The sequence below is a fragment of the Musca vetustissima genome, unplaced genomic scaffold (genome assembly GCF_032173495.1).
Source record: "Musca vetustissima isolate MV318-11 ecotype Yass unplaced genomic scaffold, APGP_CSIRO_Mvet_v1 utg17088, whole genome shotgun sequence".
NCBI classification, from domain to species: Eukaryota; Metazoa; Arthropoda; class Insecta; order Diptera; family Muscidae; genus Musca; species Musca vetustissima.
Window position 1 is genome coordinate 19,896 of NW_026885083.1, and position 13,616 is coordinate 33,511.

The following is a 13,616-nucleotide window of genomic DNA, read 5'->3' on the forward strand; positions in this document are numbered from 1 at the left end:
GTATGGAAGTGTTTAGTAATGGCCAAAACAATTATCAGATCTTCACCCTATGGAAAATCTTTGGAGTATCATAGACAGCAAAATCAAAACAAATTCAGAAACTGACAAATATAACCACTTCCCAAAGGTTCAGGATGCGAGGTATAGTATAGCCAATAGTATATAGATGCAGTTCCTCGTAGGTGTGCCGTAATCAAAAATAATGGTTACGGTTCCGATTACAGTCGACTCCGCTTTACTGAAACGAAAAAAAAACTGGATGTTTGTTTCAGTTATTATTCCGAACTTCTCATAAGCGAAACATTTTTCAGTTAAGAAATTTGAAAATCCATTTTTTCGAATATTACGAATATATTGTTGTTTTTGTTAACCTGTGATGTATTATTTTTCTTGTTTGGATTTGTTTCGGCTTAAGGTTAAATAAAATTCAGTATGTTGTTTTCTGCTTTTTTATTTTTTTTTATTCTCCAATATTTCGACTATCTTCGACAGTCATCTTCAGGGAAATACTAAAAGATACAATTATTTAATAAGGTTTTCACAGAATAATATAACACAAATATTACGTTATGAGAGAAGCTACAGGTTTGTTACACCGTCTATGCTAAACTAAACTTTAATTCGTCTGTGCTTATGAACTAAATTTCTATACATATGTGCACAGTGGTCCGTGTCAGTCTTGTAATTCATTCTCTTCTCTTGCGGTACATTTATTATATTAAGCATTTCTAAAGTAAATCGTCGTTTATAATTGTTTTCTTGTGTCAAAATATCAACGTCTTTGAAATTTGGCGTATGCCCCGTCATTGTGCAATGTGCTGCAAGAGCCGTCTTTTGTTCTAATGGCTTGTCTGCATTTTGATCCGACTTATGTCCAGAAAGTCTTGTCTTTAATTTGGTTTTTGTTGTACCAACATACACCTTTTGGCATAAGTTGGTTTTGTCCCCGTTACATTTTATCTTATATACTACATTGCACTTGTCTTCTTTTTTTATTTTCGATTTTGTCTTGCTGAATAGGCTATTGATACTATTTTTAGATTTTAGGGCTAGTTGATAATTGTGTTTGTCATAGATATTTGAATTGCTCAATCTCTCGGAAAGTCCTGGTATATATGTCATTGGCTTGTACGATTTTTCTTCTTTTTCAATTTTGGTTTTATTTTTCGATTTACAGCATTTTAGTAGTTCGTCAATTGTTTTTAATGGGAAATCATTTTTTATTAATATGTATCGTATCTTTTCTTCATTTGCTTGATGAAATTGTTCGTCGCTTATGTTTAATACTCTGTTTATAAAGTTTGTGGCCGTATTTATTTTTATGCGTCTGGGGTGTTTTGAATAGAAATTTATTAATCGTCCAGATGCGGTGGGTTTTTGGTACCAATCTATTGTTAATTTTTGGCCTTGTCGAATTATCATTGCGTCAAGATATGGTAATTTTTGGTTTTCTTCTATTTCGTGTGTAAAGCAACAAGAAGAACTTAACGTAAGGCAAAACAACGATTGGTTTTCTAATAACACTAACACACACGTACCTGAAGATGTTCAGTGGCTACTCTCGTTGGGGCCAAAATATGCACTCCCAACAACAAAAGCAACATTCCCTTTACTGAATGTAATAGCAGAGAGCGAGGAGTGCGTGCAAACATTGAACAACAAAGAAGAACAAGAAAACGCGAGAATAAAACTAGTCTCTCTCATTGACGACCACTTACAACAGACGAAACTAAGTATAAGAGATAAGATTATTAATGACACAGTGGGTAAAACAAAACAATTTTTGAATCAACATAAAGACATTTTGATATTAAACGCGGATAAAGGGGGAAAGACGGTTGCTATGTACAAAAATGACTACGAAACAAAAATGAAAAATATTTTACGGGATATGTGCATATATAGAAGATTGAAACGGGACCCAACATCTAACCTACAAAACAAAAACAACAAATTGACGGAGAAATTGTACAACATGAATATCATAAATTTGCAGGAAAAGTATAAAATGACGACTTACACATCAATTGCGCCAAGAATATATGGCTTGCCAAAAATACACAAAGAAGGAATACCCCTCAGGCCCATATGTTCATCTATTAATTCCCCAACGTATGAACTTTCAAAATACATTGTACACATTTTAAAGAACTTGACCAAGAATTCATGTTACAACATTAAAGACGCCATGGAGATGAGAAGAAGAATTTATGATTTATCAATAGAAGAAGACGAGATTTTACTATCATTTGACGTTATCTCACTATTCCCCAGCATACCTATAAATTTAGCATTGAAGACTATTACCGAAAAATGGGACATAATAAAAGAATATACAAAAGGACCTCTTCATAGAAATACTAACTCTTTGTATAAAAGATTCAAGATATTTCATTTATGATGACAAGGTGTATGAACAGAGAAAAGGACTACCGATGGGATCTCCAGCGTCACCGATTATTGCAGACATAGTAATGGAGGAGTTATTGGACGCTACAATGGAGAAATTGACACACAAACCAAAAGTGCTTACCAAATATGTGGACGATATATTCTGCATTGTAAAAAGAACGGAAATAGACAACACTTTAAACATCCTCAACTCATTTGATAAACATGTACAATTTACACACGAATTAACAATAGATTGGTACCAAAAACCCACCGCATCTGGACGATTAATAAATTTCTATTCAAAACACCCCAGACGCATAAAAATAAATACGGCCACAAACTTTATAAACAGAGTATTAAACATAAGCGACGAACAATTTCACCAAGCAAATGAAGAAAAGATACGATACATATTAATAAAAAATGATTTCCCATTAAAAACAATTGACGAACTACTAAAATCCTGTAAATCGAAAAATAAAACCAAAATTGAAAAAGAAGAAAAATCGTACAAGCCAATGACATATATACCAGGACTTTCCGAGAGATTGAGCAATTCAAATATCTATGACAAACACAATTATCAACTAGCCCTAAAATCTAAAAATAGTATCAATAGCCTATTCAGCAAGACAAAATCGAAAATAAAAAAAGAAGACAAGTGCAATGTAGTATATAAGATAAAATGTAACGGGGACAAAACCAACTTATGCCAAAAGGTGTATGTTGGTACAACAAAAACCAAACTAAAGACAAGACTTTCTGGACATAAGTCGGATCAAAATGCAGACAAGCATTAGAACAAAAGACGGCTCTTGCAGCACATTGCACAATGACGGGTCATACGCCAAATTTCAAAGACGTTGATATTTTGACACAAGAAAACAATTATAAACGACGATTTACTTTAGAAATGCTTAATATAATAAATGTTCCGCAAGAGAAGAGAATGAATTACAAGACTGACACGGACCACTGTGCACATATGTATAGAAATTTAGTTCATAAGCACAGACGAATTAAAGTTTAGTTTAGCATAGACGGTGTAACAAACCTGTAGCTTCTCTCATAACGTAATATTTGTGTTATATTATTCTGTGAAAACGTTATTAAATAATTGTATCTTTTAGTATTTCCCTGAAGATGACTGTCGAAGATAGTCAAAATATTGGAGAATAAAAAAAAAATAAAAAAGCAGAAAACAAAATACTGAATTTTATTTAACCTTAAGCCGAAACAAATCCAAACAAGAAAAATATTACGAATATAGATATAGAATTTAGATAAAAATTAAAACTGATTGACATGTTCATTTCTTATGTGATTTTATTATAAAATATCTTTTAATGCGTATTACTACAATGAGGGGATTGTAACGAAGTCCGTCGTCTGTCTGTTGCAGTGCCAAGATCTATATTAAATATTATTTCGTTAATAATATATTATAATATTTATGATATATCTTAGATGGATTGATTTTAAAACCGAACGGAAAATATCGAACCATGTCTTTGAAAATGTTTCATATTACGATACTAGCCGATTTTAAGGCTATTTAACACCTGACTTGGCTGTAATATGCAATATGGGGTTGTGAATGACTAACATACGCCATTGCTAAATCTCTTCACATTTATACATTATTCCTATATAGAACTTGGTTATCATCTTGTAGCCTTTAAATAATCACTTAGAGTAGTTAAAAGTGGACAACCTCCTCAAAAGTTTGTTAATTTTATGGGAACTCGTATTGACCTTTCGATTATGAACGGTACATTCCGTAACATATTTTGATACATCCTTGATTCTTGTATATAAAATATAGAAATGTGGAACGGTGTTTTTGGGTTCCTTTCGAAGTTTGGCCGGACAAACTTAACGTTCGTTGACGTCAGATTTATATGTAGTTGACACACACGTTCCATATGTCGGTAATAATCAATAATTGCAGAAGAATATCTGTTATGGTGGGCTTTGAAGATCTTTATTCCTCAATGCAAAATACTCTGTAATTATCTTTCATCCTCATGACTTTCAGTAATGCGGAGTGTTTTCAAAGGAAATTACAATATTTGACTTCAAAAGATATTTCAGTTATCCGATATTTTCAGCTATGCGAAGTTTCACTTATCCGGAGTAAATTGTGGGTGACTAACCAAAATGAAATGGTGCAGGTAATCTATTTCTCTTATCCGATATTTTTCAGTTAAGCGACTTACAGTAAAGCGGAGTCGACTGTACTATCTAAATTTACTTATTTAAAAAAAAAAATTTCCATAGCATATTTTTTATTTCAAAATAAATTTTGTGTTTATATTTTTTGCGTATGAAGTGAATAAATTATCTATTTATTTCTAAAAAAACTTTCGCTAAAAATTAATTTTTAAAAATGTTACAGTAGATTTATTCAGTTTGTAATTTTAGTTGCTTTAGTTTTGGCCACCAGTCTATATTTGAGGGTCAACAACTCCTCATGGGTACTATATTTTTTCCGAAATAGTATCACGAAAATATTTTCGGCTTGGATATTTATCGTTCAGATGGACACAACTTGGCGGATGTTAAACACAAAACAGAACAATTTATGTTCAAGAAATCAATTACTTCGCTGAAAACCACATGCATCGAAGAAAGTTTGACGGGATGGATAGTAGCTAAATTTAATGGTAAATTAGTGTTATTTTACGTCACCCCTTTCTTCACATTGTATTTTCCAATTGTACAGGCCGATTGGTTTGGCTTAGACATTGAAGTTGAAAGAAGTTGTTGTCTAAGAAAAGTGAGCGTAAACTGTGAAGATGGCAGACAAAAGTTTTTCTAATTTCGGGGTTTCATTTTCTTGTTTTTTTTTTTTGCCACTTTCCAGTGATAGAAAAAAAAACATGGCCCCTGAAATTGGCAGAAGAATGCAATTTTTTGTGGTAGGCAGTGGCGTATTTAACGGGGGTATCAATTAAAACAATTTAAGGAGACCCCACCATTCTCGGTGTCAAAAAGTTATATTTAGTTTTTCGAATCTACACTAATTCAATAATGTCCCTACAAAATTTCATTTGAAAAAAAAAAAAAAAATTTGAAAATCTCAAAAACTCTTGAAAATATAGTCGAATTATTGTGTCAGCATCAAGTGACGGCAATAGTGATTCTCAAACTTTAAACTATGTTTGTCGAATCAGTATTTTTTTACCTTAGTTTGCGGTCAAAAATAGGCGATTTTCCAAAAAAAATTCAAAGTTTTGCCATATTGGTAATTGTTGTGCGAAGTCAATAATCCTAGTTCATACGAAAGCCAGACATGTACTCTTTCTAACACCGTTCGAATTTTCGGATTCTTTTACAATATTCTTTTACAATATAATTAACCAGAGCCAATTGCTTCCTTTCCACATTCTACGCCTATGTGTTTTTTATCTCTGCGCAAAAATGCCTGTAGACATCTAAACCAAAAAATCAAAGACAACTTTTTTGTAACCCCAAACCACATAAAAAATCGTTGCCAAAAATCTGTTTACTTTTTTTTCTAAAGAAATTCAATTATCGTAATCGACAACTAAATTAATGATAAGAAAATGTTTGCGTTTTTTCGAAGTTGACGCAGAAACCGAAATGAAAAAAGTGTAGCAAAGCAAATTGTCTGCATAAAAATCTGGCTTTGACAATTATCGAAAGAGAGTTTTCTTTTTATTGAATAATGCAACAAAAAACCAGTGAGAGGAGCAGTATAGTCGGACGGGGCCGACCATATGATACCCTACACAACTTCCATGAACATCTAACTTTCTGTGGTACCACATTCTGAGCATGGGCAATATTTCGCGATGTTTGCACCCTCTTGACCCACTAGAGGTCAACAAATATTACTACTATTCAGTACAGTCCTTCTAATTACTTGTCCAGATTCCCTTCAACGTGGGTTGTTTTGTGATGTTCGGCTTTCAACGGTGGACTGTAGATCGACTCGAAAAAAAGCAAAAAAAAAAAAAAAAAACAGTGAGCGGAGCAGTATAGTCGGACGGGGCCGACCATGCGATACCCTACACAACTACCACGAACTCTAACTTTCTGAGGATGTTTATTCCGAGTCTGAGTAATATTTCGTGATATTTGCCCCCTCTTGTCCGATTAGAGGTTAACAACACCTCTTCCTTACTTTTTTCGAATATTCAGTACAGTCCTTCTAATTACTTGTCCAGATTACCTTCACGGTGGGTTGTGTTGTGATTTTCGGATTATACTCTACTCGAAAACACACCAAAAATTATGTTTTCGGTCCATTTCATCCCAAAATTTTAATCTGATCATCACCGAAAATTGTAGGCGTTGTTCTTGACCATAACTGGAACTTCATGAAAAATTTCAAAGCCATCAGCGCGATATTTCTCCCTCTAATGTGGTAATGGGTTACTAAATAATATCTGAATACGTAAGAACCTGTAAATATTTGACTGTAACTCCCACATCTGAGTAGATACATCACTATATTTGGTATCAATTTAAAGGCCAACCACTCCTCTTGGATATGCTATTAACTCCTGGGGTCTACATCCTCCAGGAGTAAATATATATGCCATAGAATACAAATTTTGTCATTTTTCACACAAAAGTCAGGGTCCATTTGACCCGCTAAATATTGACCGATCTTTATCAAAACATGCATGCTTATTCTCTGGCCCGATCCCCTTCTCCATGCAAAAATTCGCGGTGTTTGGGCCATAATTGCTGCCTCTGGAGCGACCAGAAAAACCGACAAAAATTTAGTATTTGGTCCATTTCATCCCCTAAATATTAACCGATCTTTTCCAAAAACAATAGGGGTCTTCATTGGCCAGAACCCATCCTACATGCAAAATTTCGTTAAGATTAGTCTATAACTGTGGCTTGTATCGTGTTTACAAATTATAATGGACAGACGGACGGACGGACACACATGTCTAGATCGACTCAGCTAGTCGAGATATGACGATCGGTATACTTAAAGGTGGGTCTAGGACCAATATTTCGCGGCGTTACAAACATTTGGGGCTGCACAAAGCTATAATACCCTGACAACATAGTTGTGTAGGGTATAAATACGTTTTCGGTCCACTTCATCCCAATATTATTATCTGATCATCACCAAAGTACGTAAGCACCTGTAAACATTTAAGTGTAACTCCCACATCCGAGTACATACGACAATAAAATTGGTATCAATTTTAAGGTCAACCAATCCTCTTGGGCATACTATCATCTTCCCGGGTCTATATCCTTCAGGGGTAAATCTGTAGGCGGTAGGATACAAATTTTGTCATTTTTCACACAAAGGTCAGGGTCCATTTGACCCGCTAAATATTGGCCGATCTTTATCAAAACAGGCATGCTTATCCTATGGCCCGATCCCCTTCTCCATACAAAAATTCACCGTATTTGGGCCATAATTACGGCCTCTGACCAGAAAAACCGACAAAAATAAAGTTTTTGTTCCATTTCATCTCCTAAATATGAACCGATCTTTTCAAAAAACAATAGGGGTCTTCATTGGTCACAACCCATTCTACATGCAAAATTTCGTGAAGATTGGTCCATAACTGTGGCCTTTAACGTGTTTACAAATTATAATGGACAGACGGACGGACACACATGTCTAGATCGACACAGCTAGTAGAGATATGACGATCGGTATACTTAAAGGTGGGTCTAGGACCAATATTTCGCGGCGTTACAAACGTTTGGGGCTGCACTAAGCTATAATACCCTGACAACATAGTTGTGTAGGGTATAATTAGATTTTTAAGGAAATTAAATAAGTGGAAGGTTATATAAATAACTTCAATTGATATATCCTACAATCCAATGAGGAGAAGAAATATGTTTGGCACAATTCAATATTTTGTCAAACCACAAGCCAGAACGGTACCAAATATGGAATTCTGGAGCTGTAGAAGAACTTCGAAGACGTTTTGGCCATCTTCTGTCGAAGTGTCATAATCAGGAGCGACGTGCACGGATTCTGTAGTTACACGATTACACGATTCCAAGACTGACAATAAGTCGGGAGGTTAAGTTCTTTCGCGTGACTTCTTGTTATGGTACAGGAACAATAGTCAACAATGGGTGACATGAAAACTGTTTCGGGAAGACGAGATAAGAAGAAGGAAAGTGAAAGTGTAATCACGGGAACCATTCAAAACATACATTCTGAGCATACATAGCCTAATACGGCATAGTGTTTAGGCAGAGGACTAAAAGTTTAAAAGAATTTTCTAAAACGCATTACCAGAATACTTATGGGATTTCCATTCGCTTGATAACATACTGGAGATGGCGATTAATGAGCGGCTGAAAGAACTAAACGTGATGTATGAGGTGAACGTAGACTATTTGCTGCTGATAGCGGCATTTCAGCGTCGCGGTAATTTGAGCAATTGCAAGACGAGAAAAAGTAAATAGAAATCACGAGAATACCAGAATACTTAGTGTATGTTACGTTTAGAGACCTGCTGATGATGGCTTGGGCGAACTCCATAAGCTTCAAGTTCCCTCCGTAAACATCATCGATTCATAGAAGCAATATGTCAGCACAGCCCTATTAAACCGGCAACTACATGTAGGGCCTACACAGGAACACATTCCAAACCAAAAATCGACAAAGTAAAGTTCTGCTGTGAAACATGTCGCGAATTGACAACCGTCAAATCAAAAGAGGAGCGGATTAGCTAAAGAAAGGCATGTCCCTCAATTAAAAACTGCTTTACACTCAAATGTAAGTCGATTTAAATGACCGCCACGGTCGACACTGGTGCTACGAGTAACATCATTAGCGAGAAATTCCGGGATGATATCCCGGAGACGCAGACAGAGCACTTACTGTTGAAGCTGGATTGCCTTAGTAGGAGTGAGGCTCTAGCGATGGGGTATATCCTGCCTCTGAAGAAAAACATGGATCGTGGGGGTTGTACATTGATTCCATATAATCTGACGCTTTCCCCTTCCCTCCCATTTTTACTAACCCATATCGCATTTGCGAGAAGAGGTACGTCAGGCGTGGTTCGTTCCGTTACGCGGTTCTATATCTAAGGAACCATGGGATTTTGAGGGGCCAATGTCTCGCACCAAAAGTTTCCAGGTGCTTTGTATAATAGGGTCACTATCGGCACTGGCACTCGATCCACGTGGGTGAACACCTAGAACCCCAAAATTTTTAACGAAAAAATGCCAGTGCAAGGAAATTCATACTACTAATACGCTACCTTACAAATCTCTCTACAAATTCGTAAAACGCGCAGTGGCCACCAGTTCAATACCTTCCAATCCAAAGAAGAGACGCACATTCCAGCCGTCAGCGGTTGTCGAGAGGAGGATGATCCTTGAACGCCCAATTACCCTTTCTCCTATGGTTTCACCAATGTCTAGCGGCTTGAAGATTTACTTCTCTCCCCGGGTCGTGGGATCCTATTCGATATAGGTTCAACGCCGACTTCTCGTTGCAAGCGGATAGATTCAGATACGCCACTTTCTCCATGCTACAACCCAGACTTGCAGTGCCAAAACGAGTTAGTGAAACCAAGAGTTAACCGCCGACTGGGGGAAAGCGAGTGGCGAATTTGCCGAGTACAGTGATGATTGATTCAAGAACAACTGCAGCAGCTGGGGACATAACTTTCGAATGTCGAGAAAAAATTACTGCTCGTCGACGGATGAGGGTTGTGTGATTAGTTACTCCACCCCAATGTAGGTTAATTGCCGAAATAAATATAATAGGCACTGCAACATATAAGAACATTATATGAAAGATAGTCGGACGGAGCCGACCATATGATACCCTACACAACTACCACTGAACTTACCCATTCCGCGGATATTTCCGCCTATATATTTCGCGTTACCTACATCCCTTTAACCGATTAGAGCTTAAGAGCTCCTTTTTCCTCGACTGGCATCTTTTCCGAATCATGTTATCACGCATTGAATATTAACGCCAAAAGATTCCAATTTTGTTATTTTACACACAATTTTGTTATTTTAATTCATTTGACCCGCTAAATATTTACGTATCCTTATCAAAACGGACGTTCTTATTACAGTATTTTTCGGTTAATTGCACATCAAAATTTGCACAAATTTTTATTCAATTAACCAAGGAACCAATTATCCGAACCCGCTTAATTGAATAGTTTGTTCAATTACCGTAATCACGTATAATTGGAACTACTACAAATTACGCTTTCTCGCAGTTTTTCCTTAGCAATAAACATATATTTTGAATTAGTAGAGATGCCACCTAGTATTTTTCAGAAATTATGTCAAATATGTATGTAAAAAATGCCAGATTATTTTTCAATTATTATTTCGCAATTAACCGGGGAAAATTAAAAGGAAATTTATTTTTGATGACATGAATTTTGAACCAATTAAGCGGGAAAATCAATTAACAGGGTTTAATTATCCGAGAAATTTTACATGTATTTTCCTATGAAATATTTTTTGCCCCATCATGTTGTTCAATTAAGCGTAGAAACCAATTAACCGTAGGGTCAATTAACCGAAAAATACTGTACCAGAGTAAAAATTTGTTTTGTTCGGCTTATAATTGTGACCTCTAGAATGACTAGAAAAGCAGACAAGTATAACGTTTTCGATCCATTTCATGATTATAAAAGGAACCTCAGGCAAAATTGTCCAGCCATTAGTGCTAAATTTCCGCCAAACTATATCAAAACAGGTAGATCCCCGTAAGTATTTTGGATCCTGGATCTTCATCAAGACAGTTATTCTTATTCTTTGGCTAAATCCCATTCTTCGTGTAAGACTGTGTGGTGTTCGGGTCATAATTAATAGGCTATATAACGACCAGAAAAACAGACAAAAATGACGTTTGCACCTATATCGGCTAAAGCCTTCATAATATTAAAAATAGTGCAGAAACGTTATATGGGGACTAGAATACCAAAACGGACCAACTGTGGAACTTGAGAACTACTGCTTCGAGGTAGTCAATAATTGTATATACCTTTGTAACGCCATAATTAAAACTAATGATATTAGTTTTGAAACTTCGGAGGAGAATAGTTTTGGTCAACAGATTCTACTATGGTCTCGCCAGACCAAACTCACACTCTACAAGACGCTGATTCTACCCGTGCATGTATATTGGAGTGTTTGAGAGAAAATTTCTTCAAAAGATCTATGTTCGGTCTGCACCAAGGTGAATATCGCCGACGAATGAACATGAGTTGTATCATATATTCTCGGATATCGACATAGTCAAACATATGGAGCTGCAGCGACTACGTTGTCTGAGTCATGTTGGGATATATGTATGAGGATGCCCCAACTCAAAAGGCATATAGAAGCGAACCAACTGATGGTTCATGTAGAAGGCGAAGACCATGAATTCAATGAAAACATCAAGTGGGCGACATCTCGGAACATGGTCTTTCAAATTCGAAGAGCAGCGCATAAGACCGACGAGTTTGAAAATTTTTTAAAGCTTGTCTTATCGAACAAACGTTCTGACATAAGCCAGCTATGTAATCACATCACATTTTCCATACTAATCTTTGTAGAAGTAGTATCATTTGATGTGCAAAATTTCAAAGCTTTATCGGAAATATAATGAGCACTTTCGTGATATCAGTAGACAGACGGACGTGGGGTATCCGGTGAATATTTAAAATCTTACACGTGCAACATCTTACGATTAGAAATGTCACTGACCACCGCCATGTTGGCCGTTGTGAATACACAATAGAACAAGCTTAGACATAAACCTAATATATTAACAAAATGTTTTGTAGATGTCGCTTGAGTTCAGTTCGGGCAAAGTTCCTATTTTGAATGAAACTATTAAAGCGGGGACATAAATCTTATTATACATTAACGATTTTTTAATAGGTGTCACCACAGTGCGAAACGAGAAAAAAAATCATAATTATACCCTTCAGCATAAGGTATAGTGTATGTATATAAAATTTATTATTCCTTTTTTTATTTATTTATTTATTATTTCATTATGTAACAATAAAGCCTAATAAGGCCAAAACTAAATATGTTACATTCTAAAAATGTACGCCTAAAATAAATTTCCATTCATATAATTAAAAATTTTCAAATATCATAAAAATTTCATTATAATTACGCAATACTGTTTTGGTTCCCCAACCAAAAGTATATAAATATTGAAACAAAATAAAAAAGTCCAAATTAGCAGTAACATAGTGCAAAAATTCGTTAAGTTAGTCTCTGCATATTACAAGATCGAGTTCCTGAAATAATTTCTAAGCCATACCGTATATTTGGCATCAATAGAGCATGTGCTAACCTTATTTTAACCCAACGTGGAAAGTACACACTACAAGAATAAATTTTACGTAGAGTACCATAAACTTTGGACTGTATGTGGTTAATATGCAAACCAAAATCCAAATTTTTGCAACACCTTGAAATTTCAAATATTTACCTCAGACCCCATAAAGTATTTATTTTCTTGATGGAATAAAACTCTATATCGAGTTCTGCATGTCCACCTTTAGAAATCACGATAGAGCCCGCAATATTTAAAATAGGCGCTTTGAAACTTTGCACATACATTGATACTACTATTAGGATGTGCATATGTTTGTAACAGGCAAAAATAATCGAGATAGACCCATGGTTCCTTTTGAGAATATGCATAGAATCACTTTCTGAGTCGATTTATGCATGTCCGTCCGTCTGTCCGTCAGTCCGTCCATGTATTTTTGTTAACAAAGTACAGGTCGCATTTACGATCCGATTTGGATGAAATTTGGCACATGTCGCTTAATTGGCCCAAGGACGAACCCTATTGAAATTGGAAAAAATTGGTCCACGTTTAGGCATAGCTCCCATATAAGGGTACCCCCCAATTTACGGTATTTTGAGGTTATTTAGCGTGTTTTTTAACTGAATTCGCTGAAATTTGGTACTTTGAGTTCTTATTGGGTAGCAAATCTCCCCACTAAAAATTATAAATATAGGTCAATTTTTTCGGATAGTCCCCATATAACGGTACCCCCAAATTTTTGGTATTTTGGGGGTTATGATCGTATTTTTCGAACGAATTGACTGTACTTTAGTACGTCGAGTACTTATTAGGTAGCAAATCTCTCCACTATAAATTATAAATATAGGTCCATTTTTCGGGTAGCCCCCATATAATGGTACCCCCATTTTCGGTATTTTGGGGTTCTTGAGGGCGTTTTTCAACCAAATTTTTTGTAACA